This window comes from Patella vulgata, chromosome 1 (assembly GCF_932274485.2).
Source record: "Patella vulgata chromosome 1, xgPatVulg1.2, whole genome shotgun sequence".
NCBI classification, from domain to species: Eukaryota; Metazoa; Mollusca; class Gastropoda; family Patellidae; genus Patella; species Patella vulgata.
In genome coordinates, this window is record NC_065879.2 from 35,428,166 (window position 1) to 35,445,258 (window position 17,093).

Sequence of the window (17,093 nt, forward strand, 5' to 3'; positions counted from 1 at the left end):
CAGATTTCAACGAAGAAAATTTTGAACACTCAGAATAAAGAAAGGGATTGTAGTATCTGTAGATATAAATAATACTAATGTACATGTATGTCCGCGCCTACATGGTGATTATAGACAGAGTTGCCTGTTATTGATTAGTTGTAAAGTTGAGTTCAGGTTGAATAATACGTGGTCAAATTAAATTCGTCTGCCAGATTATTTTATATGGTTAACTCCAAAAGTAAAGAAACTGTCCCTTGGCCATCTAACTCTATAGAATCCAGTCTTTCTCTGTGAGCTACAGCAATTTCTAAATGATTGCCTATGCTAAGTTTTTCTTTTATCTTACCAGTTCAGTACGATTTTCACCAGCCCCAAATACCCGTAAATTATGTTATAGGCCTTTCGTGTGTATTGTTCCGAGATTATTCATTTTATTTTTCAGGGCCGATAATTCTTCGTTCTAGTGCTTTAGTGTCTTCCCAATTAATTTAAACCTATTATGGGAGCTATAAAAGGTTTAGTATACTTTAATTAAAACGACTGTATTGCACACTAAACATGTATTAACACTTTTACTTTGTCAGCGTGAGTTCGTATTCACTATTCATAAGAAAATAGTCTGATAGAGAATATCAATATATTTACCATATTTGTGTCCTTATATCATTCGCATGATAATTTTAATCTGATTAGACATACGTAGTCACTTGTTTAAACAATTTGATTTAATGTTGACATGGTTACACGTGATTAATTTATCTGAAGTATCTTTAGAACAACTTTCTAAAGTCGCTATCTTGTTGAAAACCCACTGTTTAGATGTAAACAATGATAATTTTAATCAAGTTCATAATTTTATTGATATGTCAAATAGATTTTAATCTCGATCCAATTATTATTTTCTTTTCAATTTTATGCATATCTTTGGCCTGTTCTCCCACGTTGTTGGCTTTCACCAGTTCACCAGTAGGCACCTTGTTATTCTGGCATAATCCGGATGTATGGGTGTGCATGTATGTATACTATAACCTACAATTTTTAGTACACATTTTCATCCATTTTATTATATATACATGTGTGTATGTTTACCATTTTAAATATTATATACAGCCTTTGTTCTAGGCTACTATATGGTACTTGATTTCACCTTCATTCGAATAAGCAGCATACCTAATAAATTATGTTGAAATCCATTAGTCGGAGAAATCGAAAATGTATCTAAACATGACCAGACGGGCATATGTCACTTCGTGCTGATAAAAGATTAGTGATAAATTCGATTTGATTATTCTTATACCTGTGTCATTTGCAAGAGCCAACTTTCCCAGGCCTGAAATATAACATGTTTTTCCACAAACAGTGCAAATTCCTGTAACCACTTGGTCATTATTTGAGTAAACGCTAGTTCCGCCAACGAGCACCTAGAAAGAAATACAAATTATTTATTTCAAAGTCTCCTATATGTTTTAAAAGTCGGTTGATATTGTTTACACTCCTCAAATAGTAACAGGGTTTCTATGTCTGTACTAAGGTTTACGATGGTTGCCTTCCACAGGAGAGTTGAAACAACTGATTATGCCTAACATGGCAGTTTGTGACTTTGATCTAGAAAATGAAATGAAATGGGGTTTAACGTTCTACTGTTCTGCTCCGAACTGGGCTAATAAAGACAGGCATACGCCATACAGTGTGCTATGAGAGAAATTTTACCCGGATAGCGGCACTAAGGCCTACTCATATATCGAATTCCAACTGCCAAGGGATCTTTTACGTGCACGTCAATGTATACACGGGACCTCGGTTTTTCGTCCCATCCGAACGACTAGACAACTGTCCTTATCAGGCCCTCCGTCCTGCATGCTTTGGTCTAGGGTCTATTAGATGTGATAAAAGATGGTGAAATGTTGTTCGTCTGCTGCGTGGTCCAACAGATGCTAAACATGGTAATTACCCAATGTTTATATTTGCAGCTATTTATATGAACATTTAGAAATATTTTAAAATATGAAAAGCCTGAATGAAATGTAAATCGAAATGGCGCAAACAACCCCCCCCCCCTCCAAAAAAAAAAAAACCAAATAAAAAAAACCAAATAAAAAAAACCAAAAAAAACCCCAATAATAATAATAAATAATAGAGCATTCTTCTTAAACTATCAGATTTGTAAAAAATAATATCTGCATCTGCTTGCGAAAGAACGTTCCGACCGGTCAAAATTACGTCACTTACGAGAATTTGCACCCTGAAACATATGAATTCTGTATTATACATATCGGGCAATAAATACATGTAATTAACCCAGAATCCATAAACTGAAATTAAAAAGGCAAAAAATCGTAAAAAGTGATCCTGCTAGAAGCAATTTTTGACATCTATATGATCCTATTGATCCAATCTATATGTCCATTGGAATCATAAATCATACTAAATATAACTTGACTTTAAAAAAAAAAAAAAAAAAGTTTTGAAGGCTTAAAATACAGGTTTTGCCAAAATGACATTACTTCCGCATATAATGAAAATCTACGATTAAGCATCGCATGGTGAAAATTGTATGAAAATCGAATAATAATTGAAAATTCTATGGACCAAAAACCATGACAAGTGAATTGTAGAAAATCGTCAATTTTCTCGGCATACGATCGCATGGTTTCATTCTATTCGTTGATTGGAAGCAAATATCTTAATTATAAACAACTTACAAATACGACTCAGTTGAATAAAATATTTGTTTTGAGGCTAAAAATATATTTTTTGCCCAAATGACGCCATTTCCGGTTATATTGAAAATGTTAAATTAGTTTGACTCATTTACAGGCAAAACAATAAAATAAAAATAAAAGTGGCCCATGCAAAAGTGACTATTTCTCGGCAAATGCTCATATTACAAACTAATTTTGACATGCATTTTCTTCGTATGGATTAATACGACAAGGGTATGAAAGTTTCCAAGAAATATTTTAAAAAATGAAAAGCTTGAATGAGTTGTAAATAGCTCAGTTTTGTCCTTTTTCATCCTTAAATCGAAATGGCACAAATACGAATCCGAAATTTAAAAAAAACTGAGCGCAAGATATTTTTACGCCCTTAGCATGAGCAATCATCTTTTGTAAAAATTAATATTTGCTTTCGAAAAATGTTACCGAACTGTCGAAATTGTAGTTTTTGTTAAAGCTTCCGGTGCCGACAGGAGCATATGAACTTTGTTTTATACAAATAACACAATAAATAATTATTCTAGGACCGAAAAACTAAATTAGCCAATAGTGACTAACAATATTTTCTGAGATAAAAAATCGTAAACATTTTTACTCAAGTCAAATGACCCTTTAATCCTTTGTAAAACACCATCCAAAAATTTTCATGAATAAAAAAGTTTTTGTAAAAATATAAATTTTCAAAATTTGGCGCGTAACATCTTCGAAGATTTGTCGAAAATCAAAAATCAAAAGTAGCATAGCTATGTGTCCTATCTACGGCTATGTAAAAATGCATCATATGTTATAATCTTATAATTATTGTTAATAATAATATTACGGCAATATTTTAAAAACAACAAACAACAACAACTTCGATGGTTTCGGACATTTCGCATTGTCGCAGAAATCGTATCGACCCGGTAAGTAGTTTCCGAGATACAATCAACTTGGAAAAACAATATTAATAATAATAATAAGAAGAGGAAGAATAACTAGATCTGCTACTGTGCCATGCAGATATGAAAGTGGATTATATCAAGAATATTAAAAGAAAAAATAACTATTAAAATCGATCAAAAACTTGCGAAGTTATAAGCCTAAATATAACGAGAAACATTTCACCCGGGCGAAATAATAATCTGGAAATAACTGAGACTTGTATTGCTGTAATCGGATTGAATTCCCGTTTCAGAAGTTTGAGAAAAATGGATCAGAAAATGAAATGAAAATGTCGGAAAAGAACTAAAAAAATGGCAGAAAAATTAAATTAGATAACTTTGAATGGAATATATTTTGGGAATCAGATTGCCCTCAGCTACTCGAATATATAGGTCAAGTTTGTAAATTTTGAAAATTAAGGACATAAATTGTCCTGTTAAGAACTCTATCGGCACGAAAAAGGTCAAAGGCGAAATTCGAAATTTTCAAATTCCAAAAATTTGACCCTGATCTCGGCTATCCAGAACTGTATTCATTTCGGAAATAGGAGACGAATTCTCCAAACTAAGGCCTACTGTGTTTATTTTCACGCCCGTTGATTTTTCCCTTTTTTTCATATTTAACTCTCACGTCTGTAAGTGAAATATCGCAAAAGCCTTGGGGATTTTTCGCGTTTCAAGATGGTGGCACTTCGGATTCGATTGACAAACTGCATATTTTGTGTACCCACCATTAATGTCTTAGCTAGTACAGAAAGAAGAATTCAAGGCAATCTTACCTATATTTTGTCGATAGTTTTGAAAAATCTGATCCTTAATTTCTCAAAGGGGAGATAAGTTATGAAATTTCTAATGACATCTTTCAAGTCGCATCAGTAAGATCTAATTACATTCCAAATTTCATGAAAATCTTGCAAATATTAAATCACAGCGACGTATTTTAAAGAATTAGTAAAATAGGTGAAATAGTCACAAAGTCACAGCTTTGTAGGTCATTTTTTTTGTTCGAAAAATTCGCTGATTTCGAATTCGTAAAGTATTTTGAAAATAGTTTTAATCCATAGCCACCATCCATTCTTCGGAAGGTAGGTCAAAGCTCCAGTGAGATCCCATGGTTAGAATCTGAGATATAAGATTTATGGGGGAAAAATAGACATGATACTGCCCTATGCAGATATGAAAGTTTTCATATGCACCGTCATGTATCATGGAATATATTATGAATTTAAAAAATACAAGCAAAAGTAATTATCAATGGCGGAAAAATATCGAAAAATTAAATGAGATAACTTTCAATGGAACGTATATTTTTGGAATCAGTCTGACTTCAGCTGTTCTAATATTTAGGTTAAATTTTTTGTAAATTTTGAAAAATAAGAACATAAATTGTCCTGTAAACAACTTTGTCGGCACATAAAAGGTCAAAGGCGAAATTTTCAAATACCAAAAATTGAACCCCGACCCCATCAATACAGAAAAGTAATCATTTCGCAAATCGGAGACGAATTCTCCAAACTACTGCCTATTGTTTTTATTTTCACGTCCGTTAAAGTGGATTTTTCACTGTTTTTCATATTCAATTCACCAGCAGCTGCCAGGCAGGATACGCCCACATTTTCGAGAGATGGATAGAGAACAAGCTAAAAATAAAGTGATTTTTCCTACACTCAAGGGCCATAATTCAGGAAATTACAATTCGATATGCGCAAATATCGAAAGGAACCGAGATCTTTCAAGTTTCAACAAAATCGGATTAAAATTGTGACCTCTATAGGATCCACAGCCTTGATATACCATATTTTTACGCTATTTGAGAACGAAGGGCGGCCATTTTGTCTGTCAGTTTTGTGTCGATTTTCACGAAATTCGAACTCAGCCGTCCTTAGGGTGTAACGGTGATATCATAATACGTTTTTTTTTTAAATCGGATAATAATTGTGACCTCTAGAGGTAGCACAAGCTAAAAACGCAATTTGTCGTACAATCAGGGGCCATAATTCAGGAAATGGAAAGGAACCAAGATAAAAAAAAATTGTGACCTATACATGGGGTCCACAAGCTAAAAACGAGATTTTTCGTACAATCAGGGGCCATAATTCAGGAAGTTATGGTCCGATATGCGCGAATTTCGAAGGAACCGAGATCTGTGCGTTATAAACATACATTTCAAGTTTAAACCAAATCGGATAAAAAAAAAATGTGACCTCTACAGTGTTGAAAAGCTAAAAACGTGATTTTTCGTACAATCAGGGGCCATAATCCGTGAAGTTACAGTCCGATACATGTCAATATCGATAAGAACCGAGATCTTAGGGTGATAAACCTACATTTAAGGTTTCAGTGAAATCGGATAAAAAGATCTGCAGAGTGTGTCTACGGACGGGTAGTCTGTTGTATGAAACCATTGTACAAATTTTTTAAATGTCAGGGGAAGCAGAAAAAAGAGATCGAATATTGAAAACGGCGTATTTTTACTATTTGGAGCATGTTTAGAGGTCATTTTCTCGAAAAGTCAACCTAATATTGTTTTGTAACTTCTTCTACAGAGAGTTTAATCGGTAGTTTTATGTATGAAACCATTGCACAATAGTCCGAAATATCAGGAGTAGGAAAACAAAGAGATCGAAAGAGTGGATAAAATCTGTAGGTATTACCAACGTATAGTGCCAATATCTGAACTAAGAATGGTTTGCTGGTAACCAAAATCTGGTGCTTCTAGGGTGAAAATTAGTCATTTTAGCAAGTAACAATTGCGAGTTTGCCCTGCAATTAATACGACAGGATTTTTGTCTACATGACGTCATCACTTAATGCCAGTGAAAACAAAGCGCTCCTCTGCAGCTGTTTATAAAGAAGTCGAATTTCTTCTTAATGTCTGCGATATAACTTCGGTGGAAGCGGACGTTAAATAAAGCTATTTCACAAACATTTCTTCTTACATAAAGAAATACTAATGCTTGTAAGTATGATATAGGTTGTGGTAGTTATTTTCTTTCGGAATTTTGTTTTTTATTCCTTTTCCAATTCGTGTAGATCTCTGAAACTATACCAGATAGAGTTCTGGATATTGATTTTTCCCAGGGAAAAATCAGAACTTCTACCCATGTGACTGTTAAAGTTTTGAAAGATGGCATTAATATGTTGGGTGGTTTATTTATCCAAGAATAGAAATGTCTGTGAACGTCAGAACTGGGATAGTAGAATAGTTAAAATTCGTAATATATTTAATATGAGAAGGTTATCTATTCAAGGAAGATGTTCTGTTATACAATGTTTAGTAGTTTCCCAGTTGTAGTATACGATGGCTGTCCACCCATTACCTGCATGGGTTGAACAGGATATTAATAGCATGATTTTAAAGTTCTTATGGATGAATACACCGTCTGCAATTTAATATAACACAATTATTGGTGGCAAAAAATCTGGTGGGTAAGATATTCCCAATTTAAAGCTTAAAGGTCATCCTCTTACCCGTAAGTGGCTTAAGAAGTTTTTCTGTCCAGAGTATTGCTGTAACTGGAAAGCGACTATGTGCTATTTCTTATGATAATTTAGAGTTAGATTATGCATTATTTAATGTTCATTTTGTACAATCATTATTAGAAAAACTGCCAGTATTTTATAGTTTTTTTATTAACTTCATGGGATCTTCTTAAAAATCATGAGCGTAGTGGACCTGAAACTTTTGCAGACGTTTGTAATGAACCTTTTTCAATAATCTAGCTATAATGTCAAATGATGGGAAAGTGTTATATTCTGATATTTATGAGAAGGCTGGAATTCGTAAAAATTTTGATATTGTGTATTATGTAAAGACTGGAATATTGCCTCTACATAGCATCTATGATATTATTAGCACTCATTTTGAAGATACTGAAATTAGAGAAGCTACAGCAGAAAGATGTTATACAACCATTATAAATTGTATTCCATTATAGTGGGAAAGTATTATTGATCATGATTGTTTTGATGGGTCAGTAAAAGAGCCAAAATTGGCGTTGGAATATGATGATAAAGTATACAATAGTTATGATTTTAAAACCAAACTTTTATATTCTATTTTATTAGAAACTCATTTTATTCCCCCTGCTAGTATAGGTTTGTGGACAAATCTGGGTTTTAATGTTAACTGGAAATTACTTATATCGTGTGTTTAAAAATCCAGATTTAATTCAGATTTTGCACAACATTTTATAGACAAAAGAAAAATTGTTTTTAATTAATAAAGTAAATGATAATATTTGTCCCGTATGTAATAATTCTGTTGAAACGTTGCTCCATTTATTTGTTGATTGTCTAGAACTCAGGGTTTTATTTGAATTTACTGAAGATAAGATAATAGATATTTTTAGGGATGGTACGTTATACTGTTGAGCAGTTTAAGTATTGGGTTTTATTTGGGGTACATAACAAGTATAAACCTGTACAATTGTGTGGTGTTATTTTTAGTACTCTAATCATTCAGAGTGTAATAATATTGAGAGAGAGAGAGAGAGAGTGAGAGAGAGAAACTGTACTAAAATTGTTATTTCTTGGAATTTGGAGTTTTCAATCACATAATAGTTATTTTTAGGGACGGTACGTTATACCGTTGAGCAGTTTAAGTATTGGGATTTATTTGGGGTACATAACAAGTATAAACCTGTACAATTGTGTGGTGTTATTTTTAGTACTCTAACCATTCAGAGTGTAATAATATTGAGAGAGACAGAGAGAGAGAGAGAGAGAGAGAGTGAGAGAGTGATCGGATCCAAGAGTAAATTACAGAAGCTTAATTTGTCAAACCAAACCATCACGATCGGCACTAGCACCATCCAGCCCACAGATAAAGTGAACAATCTTGGTGTATACATTGACAAACATCTGAAACTTAACGAACAAGTATCAAACATCTGTAGAACTACATACTACCAGCTCTGCAACATCAGTAAACTACGTGAATGTTTAACCACCGACGCAACCAAAAAGCTAACAAGTGCTCTTGTCTTATCACGACTAGACTACTGCAATGGACTTCTGGCAAATTCAAATCAGGAACAACTTAAACGGCTTCAAAATATTCAGAATACGGCAGCAAGAATTGTCACCAGGACTAAAAAGTTTGATCAGTATCCGCTCGAATAAATTTCAAAATTTTGACTACTGCATACAAGTGTTTTCATGGAAACTCTCCAATATATCTTCAGGAACTACTCACGTTCTACAACCCAAAACGCCAACTTCGATCACAAAATTTGATGTTTTTTACACTTCCACAAATTTACTTCAAGACATATGGGATGCGATCCTTCCAATATGCTGCAGCCATCAAATGGAATGAGTTACCTATTGACATTAAATCATATTCAAGTCTCAACATATTCAAAACTAAATTGAAAACTTTTCGTTTTCAAATCTGCTATTAGTATTGAACAACCAGCGCACAGAGCACTATCAGTAGTGAATGTAAGCGCAATATAAATGCATATTGAATATTTCCCACCAACTGCTCATACATTCTCTTCGTATGGACTAGTGCTACGAGTTTATGAAAGTTATCGGTAAAAAAAGTTGACAATTTGCACCACAGAGCATATGAGCTTTTCTTTTATACAAATCGGGCAATAAATAATTAACGGGCCATACTATATACCGAAAAACACCGGAAAACACCATTTTATACTGAATACCGGAAAACACCGGAAAAACACTAAATACCGGAAAACATCCTAAATACCGGAAAACACCCTAAATAGGTAACCCAGGGCCTGGTACTCTGTGTGCGGTTTTGGACCAAGTGAGCGCCGATGAAGGAAGGTCAAGGTCATTACGATGTTCATTTTACAAATAGCCTATTACCTTTTTGAATGTTTTAAAAGACGCAATCAGTCTACCTCCACCATTGACCATATTTTATTTTGTATTTTAATATTAGTTTTCAGTAGATTTCAGTGTTTCAGTATTTCAGTAGATTAAACACTGCCCTCGGAGGGCCCCATTATATGCCGGTTGCGCCGGTCTCCTAATTCTTACCAGTAACGCTGGCATCAGGGTGGTACGAATTAGTGGAAGGCACGACTATGCCTACTCCTCCCTGGATAACAAAAAATCGCATCATAAAACAGGAAGTATCATCAAAAGCGAGTTAATAAATCTCTGAATAGTTCGAGTTGAAGTTCCAGGTTTAACCGCTATGCGTCCTTATCACCAAACGAAATGGATGCCACGCAATTCTCGGGACAGGCTGTAATCTGAAAAGTGTCTATCCTTTCCAAGAGCTATCCATCTCGTTGGAAGGGCTAAAAATCTACTTGTTTCTGAGCTTACTTTCACTCCAGGGTCAAATATAATCACTTGAGCCATAATAATATTCAACATATTCCATCAAATTCCGAGGGCCTCACACAGGATTTTTTTCTGGATTACTTTTCGAGCTTTGAAAAGGGTTGATCGATAAATTTTCAAGGAAGCAATTGTTGTTTTTGTTTGTGAAATAGAGGACTCTAGCCGATGAGGCTACTTTCCCCCCGAGAACCTCAGGCAACCAATTTGTTTTATGTACTACTATCGTAATAAAACATTACTATGTTAACCACATCCTGGTGGCTGAAGACTTACACCGAATGCGTATTCGGAAAAAAATGTCCCCGAGAAAATGTTTTTTCCGACAATCGATATTCGAGATGTCTTCTGTTGCACAAATTATGCTGCACTGTATAAGAACTTGCATCCTTTGATCTGAAGATTATAGATGGAAAAGTATCATTTGCACTATTTCAAAGTAAACATGCATTTTCGTATATCATCCCGTAATTTGTGATTAATGACAATGACTGTGAAAATAATATGGGTTGAGGAACGGAAGATCTATGTTCGTCACGTGACTGGACAATTCCACCCCCATCCCACCCTGACGATGATCCCTCCCGGAGCGGCGCGGCGCGGCGCGGCGTGCTCTCTAAAAAAAATCTCGGGCACAGTTTACTCTTCTAAGTTTTCCGGTAGCTATTTAGTAACCCGGAGTTTGGTCCTCGTGTGTGGTTTTGGACCAGGTGAGCGCTGATGAAATAAGTTCATTAACATACAAGCGAGCAATCGCCTACGGTCAAAGAAAAAAAATTTTTAAGATTTTTTTAAACAATTTCTTCTCCCATATTTTTCTCTGTAAAATTATTTTCTTCGGAATGTTTTTTTGTAAAACCAAATTCTCGGAAAAATTCCATTTTTTTTTTGTGACAGTTCAAAAAAATTTGGGAGAAAAAATAAATCGGAAATTTTTTTGGGGGGTGGGGGGCTATTTGTTAAACAAACATCGTAATGACCTTGACCTTCCTTCATCGGCGCTCACTTGGTCCAAAACCGCACACAGAGGACCAGGCTCCGGGTTACCTATTTAAGGTGTTTTCCGGTATTTAGGGTGTTTCCGGTGTTTTCCGGTATTCAGTATAAAATTGTGTTTTCCGGTTGTTTTCCTGTGTTTTTCGGTTGTTTTCCGGTATATAGTATTGCCGATAATTAACCTAGAACCCCAAAACTGAAATTAAAATGGGAATAATCTTAAAAAGTGATCCTGACAAAATTGGTTATTTCGAGGCAAGAGAAGATGTTAGAAACACGTTTTTGATATATATATATCTGATCGTATTGATTTATTCTATTTGTCCACTAGAATCGAATATCAAACTTTTATAGGAAAAATGAACATCGCTCACTTCAAGAGAGAGAGAGAGATGAGAGAGAGAGAGAGATTTAACGTCCACTCGACACAAAATAGGTCATTTCGGGATTAACATATGGTTCAATTTTATTTCGATAATTCGCTTGCGCGTAGGGGTCTTTAGCAGTTAGCAGTGGGAGGACCCGGAAAAAACCAACGGGGTTGGACAGGCGAGCCTACTCTTTGTCAGGCACAACTGGGAAATTGAAACCACGCCAGTTGACTTAATGAGAGACCTTATGATACAGCGCGCGCGTGTTAACCATTCGGCCTTCGGGGCAGATCAGTGGGACTTTAAACCCCATTTCATTTCATTTAATTGTCCTATTTTTCTGCGCCAATCGGATCGTAAAGATAGACATACGTTATGCAGAGTGCTATGACGGAAATTTTCTAGTGACATTGGCATTTCTCCATCGAATTCCAACCGTGAAGGGTTCTTTAGGTGCACGCTAATGTGTACACACTAGCTTGTATTTGTGTCCCATCTACACAACTAGGCACTGTTCATTGCCATGCCCTTCGTCCTGCACTACCGACAGGGATAACCACTCTGCAAAATCCCGGAACTTTCTTGAACAACACCTGGATCAATGCTGTATAATGTGAAGAAGGTGGCCGACAACCCGAAATCACAATATTTTAACCCGACATTTTTACGCGACATTACGACATTTCTAATGCCGTAGTGTCGCCTTATAAATCACGCCACCAGATAAAGAGCCGACAGTTCTCGCCATAATAGTTTTAAAATAGATAATGAAAAAAGAATATATTGAAAATGCTAGTAAAATTACTCCATTCTGACCTAAGTCATGGCTGTTTGGAGAATAGTGGAGTCTCGATTAGTATTGCTACCGTTGCTACGACAGGACACACAGTCTCGATTATCCTTTTTTTTTCAGTGGGTTATCAAATGACGATCTTGTTTCAATAGTAAGGGGGGATCACGTGGCTAAGGGGGTAAGACGCTAGCTCGCTAGCCTGGAGGTCGGGTGTTCAATCCCTGCATTGGCCGAGAAAGTTTATCCAGATTTTCCGGCGTGGTTTCCCCTTGTCAGTGATGCAGGACGGAGGGCCTGACAAGGACAGCTGTCTAGTCTTTCGGATGGGACGAAAAACCGAGGTCCCGTGTACAAATTGGCGTGCACGTAAAAGATCCTTTGGCAGTTGGAATTTGATATAAGAGTAGGCCGTAGCGCCGCTGCCCGGGCAAAATTTCCCTCATAGCACACTGTATGGCGTATGCCCGTCTTCATTAGCCCAGTTTAGGAGCAAAACAGTAGGACGTTAAATCCCATTTCATTTCATTTCATTTCATTTCAATAGTAAGCTTCTAATGATCTAGACAGTTGATTGTGGTCTTGGCGTGTTAATACATGTATAATTAATGGTTTATATAACATCTGAGGTCAAAAGAAAGACCTGCGACGGGCAAAAATAGCTCTTGCATAATGCATCTTTAATAAATCATTAGTTTTTTTTATTACTTGTTCCACGCCAAAATTCTAATAAGACTACTTGCCGATCGAGGATCGACATCTTACAGGTAAGGGAGAAAGCCTTAGTATTGAATAAATAGGTCTGAAATTATTGAACTATCTGATGCGAAATTTCAATTCTAAGTTGGGGGGTTGAGTGACCCAGTTATTTAACGCGTGCGCGTTCGATCATAAGGTTTGCCACTGAGTTAAGTGGCGCGGTTTCGAATCCTAGCTTGTAAGGTACAATGAGTATAATCACCTGCCCAACCTTCGAATTATTGAAGTAAAACTGAACCATACGTTAGTCCCGAAATAACATAGTTTGTGTCAAGCAGACGTTAATCCCCATTATCTATCTTTCTCTCTCAATTCTAAGGTACAAATACTGCATTTAATATATACGGCTATGTATAAACACCCGAAACATGGCTAATGGTTTTGCTGTTGACTTTTGTCCCCGACATTACCTTCTATTCGAAATCTGACGTCGATATCCAAACAACCCCAATTGGAGAAATTCACGTATTAAATAAAAAGACGTGCGATTTAATTTTGAAATTTAGCCAATGTTGGATCCTGAAATTTCAGACTAACACCCATTTAGAGAAAATAAGGTAGACCTCCGAACGAACCGAAAATATTTATTGATATAAAAGTGATCGGAAAATAAAGATTCACAAGATATTCTTACCTGCCTTTCAAGCTTCATCCCACTACCCCTTACGTCTACTTGAAATTCCCCATTCGAGGATTCGATACAATCTGCCTCACAATTTTTACCAGCCTGATGTAGACGTGGCCCATCACAATCAGTCGAACTCCGCGGGGATTCTTGAATATAATAATTTTCCTAAGTAAAATACATAATTAGGTTAACAATGTAATAAATGTGCCTGCGAACATTTATCGATATGAAAAACACATATTTTAGTGACTATCGTTATATAAAGAGTCACGGCGTGCGTAAGAGCACGTGGAGGACACACGCGCTACTGACATCTGTGTCGTACTTTTGGTTTTGACCCCTCTGACTTTGTACCGTTGATTACAGATTAAACATCCATAAGTGTACAAATGTGTTGTTATTGATGTGTTCCCATTTGAATATTGTTCACATTAAGAAGCAAAATAAATAAGATATGTTTACAGGATCATTTTGTTATACGAAAAACTATCAGTATATATTATTATGCAGAATTACAAAAATCCCATGACCTACATTAAGGTGACTTTCTCTTGCTTATCAAATGAAATATGGTTTAATATCCTACCTTTCTGTGTTATTATGGTAATTCTGACCTACAACCTACTCTTTTATCAAATATTTCAAAGGTTTCTTTAAAATAAACACAGGAAGCGATGGGTGGCGGAATGGTTAACATGCGCACAATGGATCAGATCTGGCATTGAGTAAAATATTTAAATTGTCATGGTTTCTTTAAAGTGAACATATTGTGGGTGGTTTCGATTCCCCGCTTGTTCATGACAAGGAGTAGGCGCACATCGCAGGTTTTCTCCGGGTCCTTTTGTTTCCTTCCACTACTAAAGACCCCTATGTTCAAGTGAATTATTGAAATAATATTGAACCTTATGTTAATCCCTATTTGACCCAGTTTGTGTCGAGTGGAAACTGAACCCCATTTCTATCTTGCTTTAAATACACACCAAGGTGTTTATGAGACCTAGGTTTATTGTCCTATGCGAACAACTATATCATCTCTTGCCATGTCCTACACCACTGACATGGGGGAACTATGCCGGTGAATCCAGATGAAATTTCTCGGCCAACGCCTTATACTCGCTGAACCAATGTAGCTCCCCCTTGCTTATGACTTTTATATAAATATTTTGTACATATTATTTAATATTTGCCATTTTCTCTGATATTTTTATTTCGTTTATTTTACAAAAACCTGTAATCTTGGGGCTTTCATTATTCAATGGACGCTCCTTTTATGTACAAAAGATTCATTTTGTGTGTTTTTAATGAGGAAAGGGTTCTACATAATTTTATAACTTCTGCAATAGTGCATTTTTCTTTAGTTAGTTATTTTGTGTATGCTACTTATTTCTAGATGCCTCACAAATCACTTGTAAAATGACTTTGATGCACTTTTCAGTGTTTGAAAGTATTTCAATTTGATGCATAATTATATGTCATTATATAACATAATTTCATTAGTATTGGAATTAATTTTCTGTTAACATTCCAAATGTCTATATAGTTTTGATTTGACAGTATTAATTTACTTTTTCCTATCATTTTTAAATAAATAATAATTTAACAAACAAATTTATTGTTCCGTCATTTATTAAACCTTACAGGTGAACTGATCAAAAGAAGGGGTGCTGCATGGGAAAGATTGCTATACTTTATATAAATAGGGGCAAATACAACACAAGTTTTTGTTAATGGTTATACACAAGTTTGTATGAAACCACACAAGTTTCATAAATTTCAACACATGTTTCGTAAATTTCAACACAAGTTTCATAAATTTCAACACAAGTAATGTGTAGATTTTCACACAAGTTTCAAAACAAGTTTGTGTTGTGTGATAAATTTTAACACAAGTTTTGTGTTGTGTCAACATTTAACACAAGTTTGTGTTGTTAAATAGAGACACCTAACTTGTGTTGTGTCAACATTTAACACAAGTTTGTGTTGTTTCAACACAAGTTTGTGTTGTTAAATAGAGACACCTAACTTGTGTTGAAAACAACACAAGTTTGTGTTATTTAAAGACAATTTTTTTTTCAGTGTACCAAAATTTTCAATAAAACTACAAATTAACAACCCCGGTTTTAAGCAAAGCAATAGCAAGTGTTCAAATATATATGGCGACAATCCGTACATGCCGAATTCAATTTCGAGCTTAAATCGCATGGAGGCACGCCCCGACAAACAGTTACTGAAAGTCACCACTACCTATCGCAGAATAAGAAAAGACCCTATCACCTTAAACATACATTATGCAAGAGGTAAATCTGCCGATTGCGGATCTTTCTTTAGGCCTGAAATGTTATCTAAATGATTACTTAGACATTAATTAACTTATCTAGACCATAATCAACTCTCGGTGTCATCACTAGCCTGCGATATTTACTGGATTGGAATCCGATCTGCTGCTCAACGCGCATTGATTATTAAATCAAAAAATGGATATTCCAGACTATGTATTTTATCGTACCGACTTTAGTAATGATGATCGAGGCTAGGCCCAAAATTCAATCGCTAAATTCTCGGTTCAGAGTGAATCGATTTGACTGAAATTTTCATCAAATTCCTTTTACATCATCTAGTTTTTAACTATTATAGTGAGAATTAACTGCCGGCTCTTTATCTAATCTCCCATAATGAATCTTTAAGAAAAGAACACACGAAAAAGCTAAACGAACTAAAAGAACAGAACCAAATACACCTAATTACAGGCTGCGTTAAACTTACAACAACTAGAGCGATCAATTGTACCAACAGATATATGGCCTACTATTGGGAAGCCCCCAATCCCAGCTACTGACCGAAGTATACATGACCTACCTGGAAGACAAGGCACTGCAGTCCACGTCTATAGAAAGATCGATGATACTTGTGGGATGCTTGGAGAAATTCTGCAGGAGCTTAGCTATCTGCGGTAAATGTGGAAATACCCATAAAACAGAAGAATGCAGGGCCGCGCAGCCAAAATGTTCAAACTGTACAGGGAATCGCGGGGCTGATTCGCCGAAATGCCCCCAATATTTAAATACAAAATTTAAATACAAAATTTATCTTAACCATGCAATACACGCGTGGAATATCCCACAAAGAGGCAAAACTATGCCCCAAAGAGCAGCGGAAACAGCTGCAAAAGATACTAACAAATATTTCACCCCCCCCCCAACTTAAAAGCGCAGAAAATTTTGTCCGCGTCTGTCAAGACATCGCTAGATTGAGTTTAGTTACGGAGGGAGAACAAAGGATTGCCGAAATAGGGAAACCATACAAAAATAACTCAAACACCGAAAAGTACGTAAGGGAAACCTCCTCAAGCAGAGAAGGCCCATGTGAAAGATACAAAAGAAATGTCCCTTCCCATCACATCTGCTGCAATAGATAGAAGTAGAAGCTGGTCTAAATCAACCTCAAAGAGATCAATAGAAAATGTTGTTTCAGAAAAGGAAGTCAATTCACTCAGGCATTGAGTTAATCCCATGATCACTGAACAAGAGATAATTAATCCCACAAAAAGTGTAGGTAATAGCGACGAGGTATTATAAGCAAGTCAATAATACTAAAACAATGTGTTACGAC

At 35.6% G+C, this 17,093-nt stretch overlaps 1 long non-coding RNA gene across 1 annotated transcript in view; it reads right to left on the minus strand.

Moving 5' to 3' along the window:
• Positions 1 to 1,281: 1,281 nt before the first annotated feature.
• Positions 1,282 to 17,093, minus strand: part of LOC130012144 (uncharacterized) — a 56,007-nt gene continuing 40,195 nt past the window's right edge. Inside the window, exons 2-3 of the long non-coding RNA XR_008787474.1 lie at positions 13,491 to 13,649; positions 1,282 to 1,403 (exon numbers count right to left, since the gene is read on the minus strand). This is a non-coding gene — a long non-coding RNA (uncharacterized LOC130012144). The remainder of the gene's footprint in view (positions 1,404 to 13,490; positions 13,650 to 17,093) is intronic.